At 33.3% G+C, this 19,462-nt stretch overlaps 1 protein-coding gene and 1 pseudogene across 4 annotated transcripts in view; both read left to right on the top strand.

The window, feature by feature from the left end:
- Positions 1–19,462, top strand: part of COL11A1 (collagen type XI alpha 1 chain) — a 199,688-nt gene that overhangs the window by 1,955 nt on the left and 178,271 nt on the right. The window lies entirely within an intron of this gene.
- On the top strand, positions 5,354–5,919 carry LOC109459337 (superoxide dismutase [Mn], mitochondrial; annotated as a pseudogene).

Here is a 19,462-nt window from a genome sequence, read left to right as displayed (position 1 = left end):
TGTTTCTTTTTCTTAAAGTTCTAAGGATATCTAAGAAAGATCAAACTTCTACCCTTGTAAGGTATAATTTTCTCTTTTCAATTTAGCTACATACCTTAACCACTTTTAAACAAATATCCTAGCACTGCATCAAATAAATGATGGAAAAAGAACCTTCTCTGTTATTATAAAGCCAAATAATGTGAGAAACAGCAATGTGTTAAGGACCACATGTTGTTTCTGTTTGCCCTTTCTGATAAAATGTCTTGAAAGTTCTATGATTGTTTAGATAGTGATATTGTAAGATTTGGTATTCGTTCAACAAGTTCCTAGGTGCTTGTTGCTTAGTGGGAAGCTTGATATTTACTTAAACCTACTTGTAGGCATTTTTATGACTTAACAAACTTCTGAAAGGAAATAAAGGTATATTAATGCTTAAAAGGAACACTGGCCTGGATCATCACACAAGGGAGAAATGAACCCAGTGTCTAGTTCTCATGCTAGCCTTTAGATTTGGAAAAAACAATGCGTAAGATTTTATTCCAGTTTCTAGGTAAAGGTGTTATATATTAGCATTATGCTATAATGTATTGATTTAATTGAGATGCAGTGGTGTGATTTGATTGCTATACCCAAAGATAATTTAACACAGCTTATTTTCATCTATAATTTATATTTCTGGGATTAAAAATATTAAAGCCTTAAAAAGTTATGAGTTCATAATACATTAGACTCTAAAGAAAGTATAGTTAGGATCCTTAAGCATCTAACCTTAGAGAGAAAAGTTCTTGGAGTGAATGGATTAAAAGAAAATTTATGATCTCACACAGTCATATTATTTTACTTCACAAATCTAAACTCTATAATTTGGTAATCTTTAACATACTTATTCAAAATTATTAGTATTTATTACGATTTAGCATAAAAGAGTGTTATTTTTATAATATATTTATTTGCATTAACTTAAATTTTATGTTTCATATAGTTGCCTATGGTTAACATAAATGTTTTACCTCAGAAATTTATGGATTTCTCTCCATTAGCTCATTATTTATTATCATGAGCTAAGATTTACCTGGATTCTAGTCTGTGATTGTGTTAAGATAGATGATTTTAAGAGTTTTAAAAATGAGTTAAGCTGTACTTGAGTACTGAGAAAAATATCTAATTGAATTATTTTTTACTAATTAAAATGTTATTCAACCTTTGGTGGCTAAACCAATATTGTTCTTGCAAAAAGTTGATTAATTTTATGAGAAACTTTCAAAGCTTGTCAGCAATTGGTAGTGAGCCCTGCTGGAGTGTTGTTCTGAGTGCCCGGGATCAGCAGGTGAAATGGTGCTGGCTTCCAGAGTATGTGCTAATCCATCTTTGCAAAGAGATCAAGTTTGTCCCTGTGGTTACTTAATCAGAAATCAGTTAAAAGATCAGATACACTTTTGATAAGAAATGCAGTGTCCACTAGGGTTATTAATATTGTCTTTCCACTTATTTTTCATGTCAAAATTGACAAAGTCTCTAATAGAGAAACAATAAAGAAAAATAGGTACTTTATTAGAAGCATCTTCCTGCAAATTTTATACAGGGAGCCTCAGTTTAGGTAGTGCATATATATTCATTTAGTTAATTATAGACATTTTCACAAAATTGTCTATAAGTTTTGAATTAAGTTTATTGATATCTTAAGGTGACAATCTACTTCATAATTTATGCTTAACCATCTACTTTATAAAAATTACTCTCTAAATGGTAAGAGTAAAATGGTAATAGTTGTAGACAAAATTATAAAGTTGCAAGATGAAAAATGTATATACCTAGATAATATAATTGCTTACAATTTCTTTATTAATTTTGTAGGTTCTGTTTTTGCCTCATTTTGTGACTAAACTAGAAGGAACACATTATTCAAGTTAAGTTATCCCTAAAATATATTAAGGCAAACATGAACCCCTTTTGATATTTACGGGCAGGATTTCTGACCAAAAAAAAAAATCTAAGTACTCACCTTTCTTTCTAAAAATTTGCTTCTTTTCTGGGAGATTCTTTTAACTTTGGTTAATTTACTGAAGTGAAGCATATTTAATGATAACATATGGACTCAAATCAAGCTTGGTTGAGAGTGGCTGTGTAATAATAAGCTGAATTTTTCAAAGGAGGAAAAGGTGTTTAGATTTTTTTTTTAAAGAATGTTAGACAGAAATTATAAAAATTGCTCCTCTGTACTACTGAGGAAACTCTGTATTTATTAATGAGGAAACTAAGGCATAGAAAAGTTAGCTGAATACTCTTTCTTATAAAAACATACTTATAATAGTCAAGGTTTTTCTAAATGAATAGGCTGAAAATCTGCAATAGTGATAAAAATAACTTTAAATAATAGTAGTCAAAGACTTTATGGAATGATCAAATATTATTTAAAAGTATATGTATTTATGAAATATGGAGCGAACAAGTATTACTTAAATGTATGTGCTGGAACGATTGGTGAGAAGATGGGTTAAGTGAAAATGTCTGATTTAAAGAAAATCAGATAGGAAATAGAGTTATAGAATGCATTAAAAAATGCATTTTTGATTAGTTGAGAAAAATAATTTTTGATTAGTTGTATTGTTAATATACCTAATTATGTGATTCTATAAAATTATCTGTATCAGAATAGAAAGCATAATAGTTTGTAAAATATTTTTTGATACATTTGTGGCTGGATTCAGAACGTAGTTTTTTATCCTCTTTAAAGTTGTTAATGGAGGACCATGCACAACTTTGAATTTTTAAGAAGCTGAAAAATTACATATTTATTTCAGATAAAGCAAACAATAGGACATTTCTATGATTTTCATGTTGATTTTTAGATTGATTGTTATATATATAATTATATGGCTTTTATTGATAAGTCAGATAATGAATTATTGCTTAATATGGGTTATTTGTTTAATAGGTAATCTTTTTTTTAAACAAGTGATCAACTTTGGAAAAAATAGGAGAGCACTTAGTAATGCAAATTGTAATTAAAATTTTTCTTTTGGATTGTCAAAAAGCATCTGAAACTACTCAACCCCTTTTACCTCAGGAATAACTGGATAGTTATTTATAGGGAAGTATTCACTCTTAATGGGCTACCATGATATTTGTTATGCTGGCAACACTATGGTAGAGCTAATATTTCTACCAAATGAAGAGTTTTCCTGTATTTAGGGAAAAGCAGTACATGTTTTAGGGTCCTGAAAAAGATACTGTGGAAGCTAATATTTATACTCATAATTAATTCTAACAATTCATATAAACATATGGTTTATAAATACTGAGCCATCCCCATCATTTTATGTAATTTTAATGATTACATTTTGGTATTTAAAAGCTTGAATTCTGTTGTATCCTAAATATACTTTTCTTCCCTCCTACCTTTGAAGACACAATTAAGGGCAGTTGGTGTAATCATTAGGAATTCAAGGCAACTGAAAAGTGGGAGTTGAGAGCTGATCTGCATTTCTGCTTTTACTCCTCTACTTCCCTCACTTAATACAGGGGAAATGTGACCTGAGCAGGGAGTGGTGAGAGGAAACCAAACTGTTCTTTTTTTTTTTTTTGACCATTGAAGTTTTGTTCCTTAGCAAAGAAGAAAGGAGGTATACACAGATGCTATAAAATGTTGTAGTGTTCTCTAAGTCCTCTTACTGAAGAGTCAACTTTAAATGCAGGTTTCAGTGTAGCTTTTAGTATACTATGATGACTTCCCTACATTTGGACTTTTCTCTTCTCATTTCTCTTGCAATTTAATTCAGAACCTAAAGTTTTTTGTCTTTTTTTTTCATTTTAAACTGCTTTTTATATTATAATGCATCCAATTTATTTCTCCTTTCAAAATCCTAACATGATTTTATAGATTAGTGTTTTTTTTGTTTTGTTTTGTTTTTCCCTCCTACTTTCAGTTATGTTAGAATTAAACATGAATAATATTAGCTGGTAGAGAAGATGAAAGTCAATGTTAAAGTGATTTAGTGAGTAATATCTATTTATCAGTTGCAGTCTTTGGCCTACTACTGACTTGGCTAGTGGTTCTTTAGACATTGGCTGATCACCAGACCTACTGTTATCTGGTAAAATAAACTCTTTGCTTGCTGCGCATGGAATTAGAGACAGTGCTATTAATTTAAGAGAAAGAACTCAGAGAAAAGAAAGGTTATCATATTTCAGAGTAAGAGACCAGCTTAAATACGACTTGACAATTGAGAACTAAAACAAACCTGTGTAAAAGTGCTTTAGCACAATCAACTTTTGCAATCCCCTCAAACCTTCTTTTTTTCCTTAAAAAGCATTTCTTTCTTATTTTAACCAAATTTAATTGCTCTTGAATGGCCCTGTACTGTACAGGCAAATGAAGGTCTCTATTCATAGAACTTGAGCGCATAGAGTGTCAGTGGAAGCTTCCTTCCTCTGTCTAACTGGTAAACTGACATCCGGGCTTAAAGGAGTGAACCTTAGACTGTATGAGGTAGTTGGCTTTCCTTCCTCACTCCCTTCCCGAAAGGATGACTGCCAGAAAGAGCAGTAGTTGCCATTCCTGACAAAGCTAATAAGTTCTAGTGCACTTCTGTACTTTGTGCTCTTAGATAGCTCTGCAGAGAAAAAGAGCCATAAACATTAAAGTAGCATTTCCCTGACTTCTCTCTTTAGACTTAACAGTGGAGCACAGCCTAGTAGGTACTTGCTGTCACTCTTCCTTTTGATTGCTGATGAGTCTTCAACATTCTTCACTGGTTTTGAGGATAAATGTATTGTCCAAATGGCTGAGCATGACGTAGAATGCCCTTCAGGATGTGACCCCCTCGTGACCAGCCATTTCACCTGCTGCAACTCCACTCTCATTTACCCTGCTCTTCGGCCATGTTAAACTTCATGTGTGGAGCATCCCCTGTCTTTAATACTCTTCTCTTTTCCTGAGATACCTGTTCCCTACTCATCCATTTAGCAATTACCTTTCCGTACTTCAAGACTGAGCTCACGCTTCAAATCTCCAGGCAGAAATAATAGTAAGATCCAACACTGAATGCACACTTATTATGTACCAGCTCCTGTTGTGAACATGATTTCATATGGAATCTCACTTTATTCGGACAATTGCCCTGGACGTAAGCTGATGTTAAAATCTTCACTTTACCCATGAGGAAATCGAAAAACAGAGAAGTTAGTTATCTCGTCTAAGGCACACAGCTGCTATGTGATAGACCCAGGATCTGAACCCAGACAATCTCCTGAGCTCTTGATTTTCATCACTGTCCATGTTTATTTTATGGTGGTTTTAATGCTTCTACACAGCCTCCCTGACTTACCTTATGATTATGGCTCCCTGGGATCCCATATTAGTGCACAGATCATGCAGCTGCAACACAGTAAACAGCATGTGATTTGTGTGAATAACTTGAATGCCTCCAAGGAGATACATAAAGAGGTCCTGGTAAAAGCTGACGTTAGAATACAGGTAGCTCTTCAGCCGGCACTAAAGTTCAGGTGGAGGCCGTGTCACTCTTACCATTTTATGTACACACCTAAGTCCTAATGATGGTGGAAAACCCAAAGAGAAATTACTAGAAGCCAGTAGATGTTACTTTGTTTCCTTTGACTAAGTTAAGGAGAAGTTGACAGCTGTATCTGTTGGCTTTCAAGGTTCAGATTAGGGTTGGCTTGGTTTCATTAAGCACTCACACATTGCTGCGTAATCAGGATCCATTACAGGAAACAGCAGGCTTTATTCCACTTTGGGGGATTGCTGTATGGGCGCATGCTTATAACCTTCAGTATAAAAGTGTGAGATCTGATGATCTAAAAGCTGTCTGGGATGTAATCTACTGGGAGTCTATAACTGGAAGATGCATGGATTGGAAAAAAATATATATATATCTATATATATCTATATATATCTATATATATATCGTTGTTTAAAAAAAATATATATATATATCATTATTTTAAAAATTACTTATTTTTATGCTAGTTTTCCTCTATGAATTGCTGGGGGGTAATGAATGTGATTTCATTTTATTTCTGTCCCCAGTTTCTACCAAGATGTATATGATGTATACGCACAGTATACGATGTACATAGTCACTATTTAGATTATTAATTACCTTCTTACTTTGCCCAGCAGACTGGAACGAGGTTAAAATCCAGTTAACTTGGAATGGTGTGAAGAGACCTCTTCATGCCATATCCTTAGCAGTAATTAGATCCTCACTCCCTTTTTCTTTACTGATTCTCTGAAAGCGAATGAATTGGGATTTCTCTGTAGCTTTCTTTATCTGGAAAACACTTTTGCACATTCTCCCCAAAAATGCCTCTAAACATTTAAAGTTACTGATTGACTGTGGTCCCTTGAAAACTATAGGTTGCTTTAACATAGTAATCTGGTAGAGGAAAAACACTATATGAAGTGATGTTTTTGCTTTCACAGCAACATAAATCATCATTTTACTTGTCAACTGGTGAACAAGAAAGTTTAATCTAAGAGTGATATCAATCTGTAAAAGTAATAATTGGGAAAATTCTGTTATCTTTGAATCTTTTATCTCAGTTTTGTATGCTATTAGAGATTGCCTGATTTTGCTGAATAATTATCAGAAAGAGTAGTGTATCTATATTTATTGCTTTATGATTATTCAGGTTAGAAACTAATTTGTATATTATTAATATAATTATATTATGAAGTACCATCTTTAAGCAAGGAGTATATAAAGTTTGAAGTGCTTAATACGATTAATAGACAGTAGCTATAGAATTTTCTTGGAAAAAAGTTATATACTTTATTCCTATCCGTTGCAATTTTAGTTACAATAAAATACTAGGATAGGTATCTTTATCTGTTTTATTTAATATGTCCCACGTACATAGAACAGAGCCTGTCACATAGTAAGCATTTGATAAATCTTTGTTGAATGAAGTGCAGGTATTGCAGCTCTAATGAACTGCTCTTCCATAATCTAACTAACAACCTGACATGTGGTGTAAGGTGATGTATATCAATTATTTCCAGTGTCTACAGAAGTATACTGAACAGATTTGCTGATATTATTGTGATTTCCTGTAAATGTCAGTCTATGTTTGCCTCCAGGCAAGCTATGAGTTCTACCTTGAACACTCTCTCAATCTGCTTACCATTACTTTTTACTCAGTATTTAGATATTATCTCCTCTAGGAATATCTCTCTTCAAAATTGAAGACTGGGTAGTTGACCTTGCATAACATCCTAAAGTACCATGCTAAAATGAAAGCAAGGAATGCATCTTTTTCATCTATATAAGAAATTCTGGCATCTAGCAACATACCTGGAGTATAACAGATGGCCAATAAATATTTATTGAATGAATTAATGAACTCATACACAAGGAATTTTCACTAAAAGACACGTCAAGAGGACAGAGGTAATCAGCCCTGGCTTGACATTGCAATTAATTTCAGTCCATCACTGTGGATTTTGATTGAGTAGGTTTTGTATGGAATCCAAGCATAGGTATTTCATAAAGCTCTGCAGATAATTTTGGTGCACAATCAAGGCTTTACAAACTTTCTGTAACGGAAAATAAATATACACAAAAACAGGAATGTGCCTAGTTTGTATAACACAGAACTGGAAGTCAAGTGAAAGGTTATTTATCTGCTATGTGCAAGTCATTTGATAAATACCCTATTGCCAATCAGCAGTGGCTCTGCAAAAACTGATGTAGGTAGGTCAACTGATTATGATATAGATAATGCTTGCTTTTAATCCTTCTCTACACAGCATGTAATAAACTAAATATCAATGAGTATCACTTTTTTCAACATTGAAGCCAAATGGTTGTACTGAAAATAATTTTAGTTTTATAGTAAATATATTTTAATAGCTTTGGCCACTTATAAATCAGAAATGCCATACTTTTCAAATATCACATTCTCAACCGGGTTCTTTCCTCCTCCATCCTCAGAGTTCTGATATTATTTCTGCTTTCAACTTTCAATTCATGTAAGTGTTTATCATATGAGAAATTTCAGGATTGAGGCGGTTCAATAACCATGAAAATTAAATGGTTCTCTTCTATGCTCTGTGTTAGGTACCATTACTACAAAGAAAGTATGCCAAACTATTCTCATGGAGTATGTGTCTTTTTAGAAGAATGCTGGGGTTAGGGAAGTGATCAGGAGCCACATACTGTGTTTCCCCGAAAATAAGAACTAGCCAGACCATCAGCTCTAATGCATCTTTTGGAGCAAAAATTAATATAAGACCCAGTCTTATTTTACTATAATATAAGACCGGGTCTTTAATATAATATAATAATATGATATGACATGAAATGACATGATATGATATGATATGATATAATATATACCAGTTTTATGATATGATATGATATGATATAATATACACCAGTTTTATGATATGATATCATAATATCATATCATATTATATTATATTAAAAACCCGGTCTTATGTTATAGTAAAATAAGACCGGGTCTTATATTAATTTTTGCTCCAAAAGATGCATTAGAGCTGATTGTCCAGCTAGGCCTTATTTTCCGGGAAACAGGGTAACACAAGACCATATGGATATATTTTTATGCATAGCATGAAATCATGTGACTAATGAAAAGTTGCTGGGAGGCTGTCAGGGTCAGTGCATACTTTGATATCTATCCCACCAACTGGTTTCAGTTGATTGCAACCATCGGGTCCTCTGACAAATAACCAGGGAACTGGGACCATGCTGCTTTTTCTGGAATAGCCAACCCACTGTAAAGTCATCTGCACTTCTCGGTGATATTTAGTACATTTCAGTCACACTTTATATAGAATTATGGCTATCACAGGCTTGAAAACTATGTGAATGAATAATCTTCCTATTTTATAGGGGAGTATGTTTGGCAAACGTGTGTACATAATTATGAAACCTGTTATAAGACAAAAAAGTAGCCTAACAGCTTTTAAATTTTAAAATGTGACTCTTCTTTTTATTACCCAAACTATAGTATGATTTAGAACATAAATGATAAATACTGATTTTTATTTCTGAGGATTAATATATTGGACCAATATTTCTATTTTGATTATTGGAGAGAATAAAGTATTTATTATAAGTGTTTTTAAGTCATAATGATTTCTTTCAGGGAAAATTATATCAAATAAAGTTTAAAAATAACCATATCTTTAATTAACTATAGCTTTAAATAACATTGATGGGCTATCAACTTCCAAAGTTTTATTCCTACCCCAGATCTTTCTCCTGAATTTCAGACTCAGATATTCAACTGCCTATTCAGTCATTTCCAATGGCAGTTATTAAGTCATCTCAAAATTAGCCTGACCAAAACTGAATTGCAGAACTCCCCTCCTGAAAACCAATCTCACAATTTTCTCTCTCTCAGGTGATGACAACATAATCAGTCATGATATTCAACCTAAAAGTCTTGGAGTCAGCTTTGACTCCTTTTTTTCTCATACTTCACATCCAACCTATCAGCAACTCCTGCTCTGTCTCCAGAATGTATCTACAATTTGACTGAGTATTTCATCTTTCAGTCAAGATAACAAAATTAACAGAATTTTCCACCTAGAGGATTGCAGTTCCTCCCTCTCTGCTCTCTGATTGCACCCCCGTGCCCCTATAGACTGTTCTCAACACAGTAGCCATAGTGGTCTGAAAAATTGGTTGGCTCATGTTACTCCTCTCCCTTTAGCTTTGAATGGTTTTCCATGTCACTTGGAATAAAATCCTAACTCCTTGCAGATCCCATAGGACCTATACAATCTGCCTTCAACATGCCCGCACCCTTACTTCTCTGACCTCATTTTGTATACCTACTTTATTTCCTTTGTTGGAGGTGGATTTGTCTCTTTTCAGTTCCTCCAACATCTGGGGCCAACTCCTACCTCAGGTTCTTTGCACTTGCTGTTCCTTCTGCTTAGAATGCCATTCTGTAAAAATATCAGGATAGAGGAGCCTCTTAGGCCTTTCTAAACTATGCTCAAACATCATCTTCTAATTGAGGCCTTAACTGTCCTTCTTATTTGATACCCATGCCTCCTCAGTGCTCCCTATACTTATTTACTGATTTGGTTTCACCTTAGTACTAATCATGTATTTGTTATTTATAAAAAAGTAATAACCTATTTAAATTTAAATAAAATGTGGAATTAGATAATTTTGTAGTACAAATATTGCCTTAAGTTATTTGGGCATATTTATCCAAATAGTTCCCATAGTTTTTCATTTTATTTTACATATTTAGACATAGTAAATATGACAGCCAGATTCCACATAGTAAAACACTTGACTTATTTGATAGACACCATGCACATAGATTCAGTTGTTTTAGGAGGTTATAGTTGTGTAAATATTGTAATAGGAATTTAGACTTTGTTTTGCAGTTTAACAGAGCAATAATGTGTGTTATCTAGAAAGCAGATGGGAGATACTCCCAGCTGAAGACCTAGAAAGCAGTTATAGATTAGATACTGTCAAGAAAATGTGCATATACACGCTCATATTCAAAACAAATTCATTTATTGTTCCCTATCAACACTAAATCTAAAATCCTATGTTTTATGGATTTCTCCCTACCACTGTATAGAGCATAATTAGAAAACTGTCAACAATGGGAGGTGAATACAATTGATTTTGATGGGAGTCACACATTTTCCATTAGTTCTACTTCAGAATATTTCACTATATATTTTTTTCTCTAACCTTTCCAGTTTTGAATTTTACTGTGTAACTATTTTTTTTTTAAAACTGGTATTTGCACAGAATTGTAAGGAATGTAATTATAAAGAAATGTAAGTTTACATTTGATAATTGGATTTCTATTTTCTAAAATTTTCTAAAATTCTAGGACCAATAGGTTGTTAAGTGCTTGGTTTGATGAAATTAACAATGAAATCCCTAAAACTCCAGGATACTGTTTTATATTGTCTTTATCCATGGTCATTTTCAATTTGATGCTTTTCTTTGATTATCAAAAAACCATTTTTTTTTTCTAAGATGCCCATCAAAAACTTGAGGCTTTAAATGATTATATTTAGTTTATTCTATTTTTTTTTTCTGTAGGGAAATATATTCTCTCTATATAGGCTTAAAATAGTAAAACATTTAATTTTATCATGGAACCCCTTGGAGGAAAATAAACTCTAAACACTTGCGATGCCCAAGAGTACTTAATGTAAACTGTACAAGTTTACACTTTATATAATCTTATATACTTAAAATTTACTAATGTATTCCAGCAGTTTACTTCTCCCATTTTGTACTTTTTATAAAATACAAAGATTAGATTACAAAACACATGCGAAAAGACTGATAATTTCAGCTAAAAAAAGTTGTGTTGGAACATAGGAAATTTATGTGATTTCTACTGACATTATTTGTGCCACATAGTTATTTAAAGATGAACTTCTATATCTTTTTAAATATGGGAGAATTGAGGTCAATATGTTTTATTTTCTAATACTTGATGTTAGTTTATAATACAAGGTTGGAATATAGCAGATGTGTGTTTGAAATAAAGGAAGGAAGAGTACCAGAAGAAAGACACTAAAATATTATTTTTTTTAAATCTTTTTACCCATTTTTGCAATATTTTTTTTAAAGCCTTTTAATAAATAACTCACATCAGGGTTACTGTGTTTAAGCTATAGCTATATTAATATCTGTGCAATACAAAGAAAAATTATTAAAAGAGGAAAATGCTAATGACATCAGTGAATTAATGTCAAGTTGTGCTGCAGGGTGGTAATAGAGCATTGAACGTGAAAATAAAGATTTGAGACTCATTTGGTTGCTTAAGGTGTCGAAGTTCCAGGAAACCTCTTGAGGTTGTAACTACCTAGGATAATTTAAAAACATGCTGGGAAGATTGATAAGCATTACACAACTTTCATGGATGATATGTAACAGACCTTTAGAGATACAAAACTGTTCAGTCTTCTACTCCACTGTAAACAGATTTCTCAGGGTCACCAGAGGAAAGGAATAACCGAAATCAAGTGAATTATAACTGGGGAAACATGGGTGGCACTCATTGGAACTAGTAGAGATGTTCAAAATGGTTGAAATTTTGAGGAAAAATGCTTTTAGATATTAGTTTCATTGAGTGCTTACTATGTGTTAGGCACTAACTATCCTCGAGGATTAAAATGCTTTATCTCATTTAATTCTCTAAAGGAGGTTCAATTGAATAACTAAATCTTAGAGGGGTAAGTGGCTTACCCAATGTTATACAGATAATAAATGCTGAATTTACGTTAGAAGTTGAGAAGTTCCAGCTGCAGAAACTGAATTACTAATTTTTGTCTGTTTATGACTACTTGTCATATCCTACACTTCAGACTTTTTACTGAGCTCTTGTGATTTTGAAATATAGCAGGGTATTGGTAGTAGTTAAATTATAATAAATGCTCACTTCTATTTCATTTTAGTCTTTTGTCAGTCCTACATCCTATTACCACGAAAATGTAGCACTCCTGGTTTTGATACTTTACCTAGAGTAGCAAAGCATTTCAGGACTGGGAGGGAGATGGTTTATAACTCTTTGTGTTTTATTTTATTTTTATTTCTCTCTATAATGATATGCTTCATGTATTGCCTGTGATGTAAGGATAGGTGACTCCCTAGAAGTGGGAAAAGCATCGACTTTAGAAAGACCTCTTCAGACCTGTGTTTTTGCCATACCTGAATCTAATGGAAATGACCAGATTTGGAAATCTCTTCAAGGTGCTATTTGTAAAGGCCACTTCCAACCCTCTTTATTTTCCTTCTCAGACTGGCGAGAATTAAACTTTAACTCTGAGGCAGGATGTAACAACTTGTTCACTCATTTATTCATTAATTCATTAAAAATACATTTATAGATTATTTACTATGTCAGCCCGTGATGTTTATGAATACTACAGTGAATATCAGGAGTGCTGATGTTTGCTGTCAGAGGGTTTACAATCTGTTAGGGGAGGCAAACATTAAATAATAGATTACAAGCTTAGGAGGGAAGGAAAGAGAGAGGGAGGGAGGAAGGGAAAAAGAGAAAGAGGGAGGGACAGAGAGAGAGAAAGAATATGAGGTGGTGTAAGTGTGTAACAGGGAAATCATGACCATAATTTAGACATACACCACGCCTGGGAACATACAGCCTATAGTGAAAATGAAATAATTAATCATGAAAACAGAATAGAGTGTGGAGTTATCCAAGGGGAATACAGGGCAGTTGGAATCATTTGAGAGGGTCACATAACAACCTGGGATACATAAGTAATGATTTCCTGAAGGAAGTCATGCTTAGATTGGGATTAAAAGGTTGATTGAGTCTGAGTCCACCAGGTTTCAACCCTGGCTACCCATTAGACTCATCTGGGAAACTTTAAAAACATATGAATGCCTGGGCCCCACCCCAGTCATTCTAATTATTAGTTTTGGAGTAGGACCCAGGCATTCATGTGTTTTAAAAGTTTCCAGGAGATGAAAAGAAATCAACCATCTTTAGCCAATTGTGGGAGAATTGAAAAAAGAATCCCCAATAAAGGGAATATAGTACATTTTTATAAACTGAAAGAAATTTGCTACAGGTGGAGCATAACATTTGGGGTTGGAGAAGTGAATAGGAATTAGTGTAGGTGCCTCACTTGGAGTTTATGGCTGTGAATATTCATGGAGGAGATATGATTTTTCTCAAGAGTTCCTCAGCAGCTATAGTGCTGAGGAGAATTTGGATACCTAAATATATTCAGTGTTGATGTCTTGTCAGGCAACTATGACTATTTTTATTTCCTCAACTCTGTGCTCTCTTATATCTGTGCTGCCATATTTCTATTGCCCTCCTCTCCATAGATGTTTTTACTTTGCTATGCATTCTCTGTCACAGCTACATAACTCTGTCATAGTGTAAAAGCAGCTATGGACAAGATATAAATAAATGGGTGTGACTGTATCCTAATAAAAATCTTATTTGTACATGCTGACATCTACATTTTCTATACTTTTCATGTGTCACAAAATATTATACTCCTTTTCCTTTTTTTCAACTATTCTTATCTTGTGTACCATACAAAAATTGGCAGCAAAAAGGTCTTAGCCCATAGGTGTAGTTTTCTCAGCCACTGTTCTAAGGCATTGCTACAAATACTATTATAACTCAGTTTTCACAAAATTCTTTTAGGTAAATATTTTTGTTATTCTCATTTTATAGATGTGGAAACTGAGGCACAAAGCAGTTAAGTAATGTGTCCAAATCACACAGATGTCAAGTGCCAGAGGTGGGATTTAGAACCATTCTGGCTTGTCAACACTATATATTGCTACCCTTTACTATTCACTGGCCATGGGAGTGTGTGAAGTAGTTGAGAGGAGATGAAACAGTCAAAACAATGTGAGACATTAGATCAGTAATCCACTTCGATGCTGGCGGTAACAGGAGAGAAAGAATGAAAGACATGGTACTGACTAATCAATGAATGAATGGGGGCATTCAAGAGATCAGCAGAAGATAATAGATGAGATGTATTAGGCCCTCAGATATTTTTGTTTAAAGACGAGAGAGCCCTATGGACTTCAGAGGAAGTTGCTTCTATATATTTTCACATTATTTTGTTTCACATTCCATCAGTATTTCATATAGTGTGTGTGTGTGTGTGTGTGTGTGTGTGTGTGTGTGTGTGTGTGTGTGGTGGGAGGTATGTGTGTATGTGTACATACCTGATGTCTTCTAATTTTGAAAAAAAGGGAAGTAGGCAAATAATTAAAACCAAGAGTGAAAAGTGTTATGATAGAGATGAATATATGTAACCCAGCATTGGGAGATAAGGAATGCTGTCTGGAGAAGATTACACATCAGTTATAGCCTACTTATCCTCATGTGGGGTGGAGCTAAGTGTTGCAGACAGGGAGAATGGTATTTATAAGGGCCCAGAGTCAGGAAAAAGAATATGGTGGGTTCTCGGAAGTCTGAGTCCAGTATGGCTAGAGCACTGAGTGAGGAAAGTGTGAGGGGGTAAGGGGTAAGGAGGTAAAAGGATGGAGATACAGTAGGGTGGACCTGGGAGGATAAGTGGGTATGTCCAGCTCATCAAGAATTTATATGCAAGGTATGCACATATCATCTGCAAGTTAGTGGGGTTCTCTGAAGGAATTTAAGCAGCAAGTTAACATGAAACATGGAGTTTTGGAAGCTCACTCAAGCTGTGGTAGGCAGATTAATAAGAAAAACCATGCAATACACTTAAATGGCTATTGTAGTAATGCACTGGGCTCTGGTATCCTATTGTCCCACTAAATAAACAATAAAAGTATACAATAAAAGCCAGGAAAAATTTTATTGAACAAAATATTGTGCTGATTGCATACATCTGAAATGCTAATCATGATCTGAGCCATCAGTATTGATAACACAGAAATAACTAAAATATTAATGAATTGCTTTGAATATGGAAATTTCTTTTTTAGATGTATCGAGTTAAGCTATGATACATTTAAGCTATAGTTAAGCTATTATATTGATTTTAATCTTTAAACACTTGCACATCCATAATAAAATATGAGAAATAGTTTTCCTGCAGGCATGTGTGTGTTGTGTATAAAACCATAGAATTCATATTGTAAGAAGTTGTTAAATATTTATTTATTTGAAATGAAAAAACTTTAAGACCTGATAAACTGAGTTTTACATTTTTGTAACTTGATATGCCTTTTAAAAAACTAGTTGAAATATTTATTAGACGTCCCTATTTTTAATTGTTTTTCAAAGAGTGACTAATTATTCCACACCATGTGTCTCTACAAAGGACTTTGTGAGGCTTTAAAAATAGAGCCCTATTTTGAATTCTGTAGGAGAGTGTTTTCATCACATTACTTTCACAGTAGGAAGAACGAATGTGACAAAACCTGTGCCCTTGGAAAAGGTCATCCTGTTAAAAGATAGTTTGGAGAGAAAAAAAGTTGTGGTTCACTTTAAATAGCATTTATCTATGCAGTTGGGACCATGACCATGAGGCTGCATCCTTTTCTTCTCAGAATAATTACAGCATTTATAGCTGTGTTCATGTCTATCCTGGAGTCTTGACCCTATTCAGATGTACTTTTCCTAATGGATTCAGAGAAAGAAGATAAGATAAAATAAACAGATAAGATGCTATGGCTGTTAGAAACAGTCTCCCTCAGAGTAATAGAGTAATATAACCTGAAGCATGAATTGAGTTTAATTTAAAGCCAATATAAACATCAGGAATCAATTAACTGGATCAAGATAATTTTAGTATATTATATTTAAGTTTTAAGTTTCCTTTTGCAGGGTTTTTCTTTTTTCTTTTTCTTTTTTATTAGTTTCAGGTGTACAAAACAATGTAATAGTTAGACATTTACACCCCTCACAAAGTGATAACCCCTCCCCCAGTCTACTATCCCTCTGACATTGTATGTAGCACTTAACAATTCCATTGACTCTATTCCCTAAGCTGTACTCTACATCCCGTGAGTCTCGCTCTCTCTCTCTCTCTATATATATATGTATATATGTATGTATATGTATATATACATATACACACATGTATATATACATATACACACATGTATATATACATATATATACATGTAAATGTATATATACATATATACACATATATATACTTAATTATAGTTGACATTCAATATTAGTCAGCTTCAGCTTCATTGGTCAGGCATCTACAGTTTATGAAGTTGTCTCCCTGATAAGTCCAATGCACATCTGCACCCTACGTAATCTTTACAACATTATTGATTATATTCTCCAAATTGTGTTTCGCATCCCTGTGACAATACTGTGACCATTAATTTGTGCTTTCTAATCCCTTTACATTCTCCCCCAACCCCCCTCTCATGTAGCAACCACCAGTTTTTTTGTTTTTTTTTTGCCCCTATATCACTGAGTCTATTTTTGGTTTGTTTGTTTCTTTTTTCGTAGGGTATAGCAGTGAGGGTGGTGGAGTAGAAGAAGCCAAGATTTGATATTTGCACAGACTTTAGGCATGTCCTTAGCTTGCTTTCTGGTTCTCAATTCCTTCACCTGCATGGTGGGGATAAGAACATAGGCCTTGCATGGTTTGTGAGAGTTAAAGCCTGTGAAGAACTGCCCTGTGATTGGAACATACTAGGCAATCTGGACATGGCAGCTATTATAGTTATTATTGTCTTAGTTTTATGTTAACAGAAATGAAAGTTAGAATAGTCAGGTGTCCAATTGACCTAAAAAAAAATTGACGATTACAAGCAGGGCTACTATAAAAAATGTTCTTGAGTGCTATTATTATTCTCTTAAATATTCCTGAACTAAAAACTATCATATTTGAAAGAGTTAGTGATCTCGTTAAAATGTCTGATTTCCATAAAGAAAAGATTTTTTCCTTTTTAATAATTTGGATGACATGTTGATTTTCATTCAGAAGCTTGATGAAATAAGTAGACAGAACCTTTATTATTAAAGGAAAGTGCATTTGTTATATTTTGAAAGGCAAATTACATAACATTTCATTCACATATCTTTGTATACATTGAAGCCAGTACACCTAAAATTTAATTAACTAAGGAAATGACCAGATAGATGCACATTGCTCATGAGCACTCATTTAATCATTCATTCATGTTATACTTTCAAAGTATACAAACTTATAGTTACTGGAAAAAAATGTTAGTCGAAATTGTAGTTTTCAAAGAACAACACTATTGCAGGTCACTCTACTTTGTGTAGTGTGGTACATTGTGGTGATGGTATTTCCTGATTCTAAAATCAGTCTCATTTTCATTCTCATCAGATCCTCCCAGAAACAGTATATTTATAAAACCCAATGTATTTTGAAATTTGATAGCAATTCTATTTTTAAACTAACCATTGAAACTTTTCAAATCAATAATTTTTGTTTTCACTTTAGGCCAGAAGTGATCTCTTTTCCTCTGAACAAAACAGTGCTGTGTATATCTATATCAATACAGATACTTCCTCCTACATAGTACTTATTGGGGTATAAATGTGCCTTTTTAATTAGAATCTAAGTACTTGTGGTAATGGCCATGTCTCAGACATGCTCAGTGATATATTGGCCAACACCTGGCCTACTCTTAATATTTCTACTTTTGAAAAAAGATAAAAAGCCAATAGAATATAAATATATTGAGTAATATGGATTCCAAAGTCTGTTTTTATAACAGTGCTTACCTCACGATTCATTTTTGATTTGCTTAGTGAATTAAATAGATATTTAGTTGTGGATGAGGGAAGTTGAGGGCCTAAAAAATTTAATTTGTCCTTTTCTGTCTGGTTTATTTCATGTAGTGTCATGTTTGAAGTTTCGTCCATATCGTAACATGTATCAGAACTTCATTCCTTTTCATGGCTGAATTATATTCCATTGTATGTATATATCACATTCTGTTCATGTATTGATCAAAACGTTGGCTGTTTCGACCTTTTGGCTATTGTGAAAAATGTTGCAGTAAACATTGGTATATAGGTATCTGTTTAAGTCCCGGCTTTCAATTATTTTGGATATAGACCTAAGAGTGGAATTGCTTGGTCATATGGTAATTCTATGTTTAGTGTTTTGAGGAATATTGTATGGTTTCACTTATAAGAAATTTATAGAATAGGCAACTTCATAGCGTCAGAAAATAGATTAATGGTTACCAGAGCCTGAGTAGAGAAGGTCAATGAGCTGATATTACTTAATGGTTATAGAGTTTCTGTTGGGGTTGATGAAAAAGTTTTGGAACAATTAATATATAGTGGTGATGGTTACATAACACTGTGAAATGTAATTGTACTACTAAATTGTACACTTTAAAATGTTTAAAATGGCAAATTTAATTATGTATGTATGAGTATTTTATCACAATTAAAAAAATGAATAGTATAATATACCCAAACCAGTGAATTGTATACTTTAAATGGGTGAATTGCAAATTATATGAACTATATTCAAACAAAACTGTTTAAAACATCAAGTTTATCTAAAAACATTACACTTACAAAGGGGAAGTTAAAGGTTTCACACTCATTTTATATTGACCACTTCATGGTAACAGGAGGTAGCTGGAATGGGTTGGATTTGGGAAATGTATGCTTTAGCCAACAAACAAGCCTGTGTTGGACACCTCAAGGCTACAGAAAAGGGGAAAAAAAGACACAATTACTCATTTCTAGGGACTTTCAATCTAAATTATGAAGCCTAAAGCAATGTCCATGAAGTTACTCTGGCAAATTTAGAGGGTAAAAATTATACCTAGACACATATACACATTCACACACGAATATACTCATATACACTTTTTAAATAACTAACACAGGAAAGCACTCAAAACAAGGGCATTCTTTCTAACATCTTTTAACTTCTCTTTGTTTATACAATATGGCTTAGTAACTGCACATTTCAATATTTATGCGATAACATTCACTGAGTTTGAATCTTTAAATTCACCTTTGTTTAGATTATGAATAGTTGAAT

The sequence above is a fragment of the Rhinolophus sinicus genome, linkage group LG14, assembly GCF_036562045.2.
Source record: "Rhinolophus sinicus isolate RSC01 linkage group LG14, ASM3656204v1, whole genome shotgun sequence".
NCBI lineage: Eukaryota > Metazoa > Chordata > Mammalia > Chiroptera > Rhinolophidae > Rhinolophus > Rhinolophus sinicus.
Note: the sequence above shows the minus strand (reverse complement) of the source record. Positions and strands in the feature narration are given on the sequence as shown.